Source organism: Rhea pennata, chromosome 2 (genome assembly GCF_028389875.1).
Source record: "Rhea pennata isolate bPtePen1 chromosome 2, bPtePen1.pri, whole genome shotgun sequence".
Classification (NCBI taxonomy): Eukaryota; Metazoa; Chordata; class Aves; order Rheiformes; family Rheidae; genus Rhea; species Rhea pennata.
In genome coordinates this window covers 108,256,389-108,262,543 of record NC_084664.1, presented here as the reverse complement: position 1 = coordinate 108,262,543, position 6,155 = coordinate 108,256,389, and the positions used below count along the sequence as shown (strand labels likewise).

The 6,155-nt window shown below is 44.0% G+C and overlaps 1 protein-coding gene across 3 annotated transcripts in view; it reads left to right on the top strand.

Moving 5' to 3' along the window:
- The first annotated feature begins 4,165 nt into the window (after positions 1-4,165).
- LDLRAD4 (low density lipoprotein receptor class A domain containing 4) overlaps positions 4,166-6,155 on the top strand; it is a 285,075-nt gene continuing 283,085 nt past the window's right edge. For 2 of the 3 annotated variants that reach the window (XM_062570082.1, XM_062570080.1), the window contains exon 1: positions 4,171-4,251. The gene's annotated coding sequence lies outside the window, so the exon portion shown is untranslated. Of the gene's footprint in view, positions 4,252-6,155 lie in introns of all 3 variants that reach the window. The other variant, XM_062570081.1, reaches the window with a different exon arrangement.

Below are 6,155 nucleotides of genomic sequence, written 5' to 3'. Positions count from 1 at the left end.
GAGTCTCCTGATACAGAAGTTTTCTTCCCTGACTTTCTGCTCATAGTCTAATCAAGGACAGTAGAAGCTCTTGAAAGGAATTGTCCAAGAAAAAGAATGTAACTTCCTGGCTGTAGTGAGAGAAATTTGTTGCTTCTTTCTCTGCTCTCTTTTCTACTCTCACTATCTTCTGCCATGAAGAAAACCCAGGGGCTTGATTGAATGATGTCTTTTGGAAGTTATCATAAAGAAATTTTTTCTGCCCCTGTGTATTACAGGGGGCCAGTCAGGTTGCAGTCTTTTTCTTCAAAACAGCATCAGATTGCAATTATGAGCAGCTTGCCCACTCATAGTGAGCAGCAAGATGATTAATCTGTATGACCTATTGGGTGTTTTAAAAGAAAAAAAAATATAGAATGATCTAGCTACTTTAAGGTGTTTTATTTGTAGTATGCTTTTACTATAGTTTAGTAAAACTTATTACATTTTCCCATATGTTATTTATCTATGTTTTTACTGCAGTTTGAATGTTTTTAACTCGACCTTGCTCGTTCTTTCAGTATAAGAGATAATAGGGATCAGTAATATTTGGAATACAGTGATTTGTGGCTTCCTAGTGGGAAACAAGATGAGTTACCAGTAACTAAAGCCAACAGTGATTATATCCTTGGATTGAAATTCGTTCCTTGTAGTTCAGTTATTCAAATACTTTCCTCCCTGGCTTTATCCCTAGATGGGATAAAGGATGTATATCCTGTGGACTGCAGGAGTAGGAGGGAAAGAGATAGCAGTGTTACGATCAGTAGTAAGTCCAGAGAAGGGGCCTATCAGTGATATGTATGGACACCCTGATCATATGTTTCACCAGCTTCTGTATCTGTTGCACAGATATCTAATAGCAAGATTGGCCCAAATGTTTAATTGGCTCGGTAGAGAAGGTACAGATTCTGGTAGTCATCCAAAGTGCAACTGCCTTACCAAGAAGGTCCTCTTTAACATGGGAAGATGTTCCTGCATGTTGCCACTCTCGCAGTAAGGCTGTGAAACTTAGTGATGGACCAGTTCTGCTGCCTTTCAGGTGCCTTGTCTCTTTGCGATGAGGTTCTGGATGTGGCAGGGATGACTGACTGCTCCTGTTGTAAGCTTTGCTAGAGCCTTAGGAAAGTGGCGCCACATTGTCTACCAGTAACACTGAAGTCACTCTTATTACCAGATGAATGATAAAGTAGTAAAAATAGCTGTAATAAATGAATAAAACTCCAAGAATCTAAATATTAACTGCATTTACTAGATCTAGACATGAAGTGTACAGAGAAGAAAATCATATACAACTCTACCTATACTTTTAGCTCAGTTCTAAGGACTTTCACTTGCTTGTTCAGGAAACAAACTGTCAGGATGCTTCTGTAACCTTGTTGGTAGGAAAACCTATTATCATGAATATTGCTTTCACTGAAAAGATGCTCTTAAGATAGTATCTTAATATACTCAAATTTTCCCTGGGATTCTCTTTAGAGTGAAACATCTATGCTGTCGCAGGTTCTCCTGTGAATCATAACTTTATCGGGAGATAAATGTTAACAATCCTGTTAGATTCTTCCTCTTTAAACTTCAGACACATTGAAGTGGAGCTGTACTCCATCCAGATAATGAACAGAAGTAGTGAGTGATAATTTCAGTGATTAACAGGCAAGGAATTTATGTATGTGAGGAACTGTCCTTTGGCAAGTTCCAGAGTGTTAGGTTTCAGATTGCATCTTCTAGAGATGTCTCAAATAGGATGTAGGGTACAGAATACTAAGTATTGTTATCTTTATTTCTCTTTCCTGGTGTAGATGAATATATCTATATCTATCTATCTATCTATCTATCTATCTCTATATATGACTTTCTGAGCATATGTTTGAGTCTATGTATTTTAATATTTTTTTTGTTCTTTCTACATGCCTCAATATCCCAAATGGCTGCCCTTATAATTCTCTATAAATTTTGAAGTGCCTAAATCTTGGAGTCAAAATTAGATGACAATTTGGTTAAAGTCTCTGAAGATGGCGTGAAAAAATAACTAATTTAATGCCATAAAACTATGGTATTAAATAGGAAATGAATAAACTTTTGGGAAATGTTATTGACCTTCTGATGTCTGTCAGAAGTTAGAAAATTTGAAAATATGAGGAAACGTAACACTGTGCATATTTGTTAGCTGTAAGGAGTTCTGTAAGTAAAAGAAATACATTTTTGGCAGTAGCTAATCTAGTAATTCTTTAAAACCAACGTTAATTAAAAAAGAAAAGAGCAGCACATCCAAAAACGTGGAGAGTTTTATCTAAGAGTGTGATCTTGTCTACTACTGAACTTGTAATAGATTACGCTAGTTTATATGGGACCGTGTGTGCCAGAAGTACTTTTAGGGAAGATCAGACATTCATTGTGTTGTTATCACAATAAAAGATTAGCTTTCTGTGTAAAAGTAAGCAGTAGTAGTCCACTTCGTCTTCTCCCATATCTTTCCCTTCTAGAGACAAATCTTTCTTCTTTAGAGATATTGTATAGAGATAATTTGTTACTTGAGAGGTGATTTGCTATGCTTTGCAGTTTTCCTTGGGTTAAGAATAGTTATTTACACAGGACAAGAGTCTTTGAAGTGAATGACTTTTTCTATTTTCCTTGAAAAGTCATTGAGGAGAACAGGGCTGAAGCATGTCGAACTCATCTGGTAGGAGGCTCTTGGAAATTGAGTACTTGATTCTTGACTGCCAAGAGTCAAGAGTGCATAGAGTAAAATTGAAATCCAGATTTTCCCAATTTGAGTCAGTAAAAGGAGATTATAGTCTATTGGGATTATTATTAACCTTGTGTCCTTTTTATACTTTTTGCAACTTTTAGGACAAGTAGATTCCATCTATCATCTGATTACTGGAAGCTCTTCTTGTTTGAAACTCCTGGATCGTGGCCGATTCATCCAAAATTTGTTTGCTAAAATTATTTATAGCTCCTGATCTAACTTTGTATCTGTCCTGGAATTCATTCTACAGGTTCCCCATTTTCTATCCTATCCAGTGACCTGCAGTTTGGACCACAAGCCATCATCTTTGAGATCTTCATAATGTGGCCCATTGGTATATAACTGTTGCTGTCTTGTACTGTGTTGTATCATTTCTGTGTAATGCTGGTGCGTATGTCTTGTTCATCAGCTTTTCCCACAGTTGTTTTGGTGCCTTTTAAGCACTGTGCCTTGTAGGCATAGGACATATTCTTAGTTCTGGGTGAACTAACAGTTCACCAGAACACTGGCCTTATGGCATCCCAGCCTCCTCCAGCTGATCTTGCATCTTCCTTTCAGCTTGCACCTAGAGGGAGGTGAGGCAAGACGGGGAACAAACTGCTGTTTGTTTCCCCCCTTCGTTCTTGGGGTCACATCTTAGGAAGGGGGAGGTCTTCAGAGTACATCATATGGCAGCATAGACTGAGGTTGATGATCTAAATTAGCAGGAGTAGGGATTTTTTTTGCTCTTGGGAGGTGTATAAGTGTGTCTCTATTTAACATGCAGCTGGAAGCTATACTTGTTCCCACCTGGCTTGGACCTAAGCTGGTCACTTCACTGAAAATCCATATGGGGGCCCTATGTCCCAGAGGGTGGCAACAAAAAACTTGACTTGCTTGCTTATGTAGCACTGTTACTACATCCGAACGGGACAGGGGTGGCAAGTGAACACAGGCGGGGCAAAATCCTGCCTTGGGTTTGTGCCTGTGGGGCGATGTCTGCAACTGGGTTTTCCTGTCTGGCAACATTTTTTTATTTTATTCAGCAATGTCAAAAAAATTTCTCCTTGGGCATGGGACAAACCAGGCCCCGGGCTGGGAGGCGCCGCGGTGCTTTCGGGCCGCGGCTGGAGCCCCGCTCCCCGCCGGCGGCTTCCGCTGCTCCGCGCCGCCGCCGCCTGTCCCGCCCGGCCCAGCAGGTGTCAGTGTGCGCTGCGGATCCGCGCCGCGGAGGGCGGGCGGCGAGAGAGGGGAGGAAGCGCGGCCGCCCCTCCCCCGCTCGCTCCCTCCCTCCTCGGCGGCGGCCCCGCGCCGGCCGCCCCAGCCAGACGCGCCGCAGACGGGCGGCAGCCAGCGGAGCGGGGGAGGAGGCGGGCAGGCTGGGGATGAGGCGGAGGCAGGCGCAGCCTCAGCCTCGGCGCGCGCACAGAGGCTGCCGGGCGCAGAGCGGGGGAGGCGGCCGGGCGCCCCGTCCGCCCCGCCGCAGGAGGAGGCCGGCGCCGCGGGAGGTGAGTGCCCGCGGCCGCCGCGCCGCCAAGTGCCGCGGAAAGTGCGCGGAGGCCCAAGTTTCGGGTCTGCGAGTCTGGAGGAGACCCCGCGGCGCGGCGCGGCGCGGCACGGCACGGCAGCGGCGCGGCGGCCGCGTCCTTCTGGGCGCCGTGGGAGGCGGCAGCCGGGGCGCCCCGGGCGCAGGCAGGGCACCGCTGCGGGGGATGCTCGGGAGAACGGCGGCGGCGGCGGCGCGTGCCCGCCCCCGGCGGCCGTTGGCCGGCGCGAGGGCAGCGGTGACAGGTAGAGCCGTTAGAGCCGTTAGCGGCGGGCGGCGCTGCCGCGGGGCTGGCCCCGCCGGGGGACAGGGCTTGGGACGGCGCGTCCTGCCGGCAGCTTCCCAAATCAGTGCCTGCGGTTTCAGAGCGGGGCTCGCCTCGCTTTAATTTTGTCTGGCTCGCTCGGGTAACGCTGCAGCCACCGGGCTGTTATTTAATCCCGTGCTGCCCCGCACGGGAGATTGTAACAGAGATGTCTGCGTGTTTTCAAAGGCACTGGCCACCCAGATCCAAGCAGAGAAGTTTTGCAGAAAGGAAAAGATGCAATGTAGCTGCAGGGTTCACACAAAAAATGACCTACATTTAACAAAATGCTTTTTTTTTTTTTTTTTTAAAAAAAAAGTTTATTTGAAGTCTAGCATTTCCTATCTGCCTCTCTTGTCTGCCTACACTGTTTGTATTGAATATTTACATCTTAAATTTTCTGAATTGTATGCTAGCTTTCCTCTTGATTTAGGTAGGTGGGTGCTTGTATGTAGGTTATAATTTGATACTTGCTGAAGAGACACAAATACATTGTTGCGTGTATGTTAGTTCTCTATTGGATAGATAGGAAATAGGCAAAATCCAGAAGTGACTTACTTGTATTATGAGATCCTAAATGAGCAACTAGAATGGTAAAGGTTTTAGTGCTTTTTTTTTCCTTTATTGCTCAAGACTCTCTGCATAGCAAACAATGCTTGTGAAAGAGAACAGAAATCCCATGAATAATTTTATGTGATACTAGAAATGGTGGTTGGTGTTATAAAAGTTTATGAATTTAAAACATAGGTATCTGTTTTTGCAGACAAAAAGGATCTGTCATGTTAAAACATTTAGGGAACAGAAAGGTGCACCATACATAATACAAAGACTTAAATGTACTCAGCATCTTTCCTCTGAGGTTAGCCAAAAAGGAAGAGAGTTTTTGCCAGTAAGAAGGCCTGAGAGGCAGTTACTGGTAGGCACAGATGAGGTAAGAAATGAGATGCTGCCTAAGTACAATGATGTTCCTTTCCGGAAAGTATATTTTGCCTTTCATCCTTCAACCTCTGAGTATCGTTTGTTAGACAGAATTTTAGTTCCAGCTTCCAAGTTCTTTTCTAGAGTAATGTTGTAAGAAATCTATTCCTCACAACAACACAGAATCGTTCAATTTGCGTTTGATGCACCGTTTGAGTAGGGCTGAATAACTGCACGTGTGGTGCGCACGTGTATGGTTTCACTAATGAGAATATAAATATTATGGCTTCATGATTGTAAATTGAAGGGGAAGTTTTCCTGGGAAAACAGTGCACTGATAGTAAGTAGTCAGATCAACATCTTTATGTCTCTGCTGAAATAGTGATGCTGCTCTGAACATCTGTAGCTGCACTGGTGTGTTAGCAGCAGTTTGAAGTTACTGTGAGACATAAAGTGACCAGTGATGCCAGCTTAACTTGGAACGTGTCAAATATACACAGTTACATCTAGAAGTAGAAGTATAATTTTTTAGGTACTCTGTATTTATACCAGTATATTTAATTCTGACTCTTACCTGTGTGAAGATTGTTGTTGCGCACATATAATGCATCTTAGTGTTCTCCCGTAAATTAAGATGCTTATGC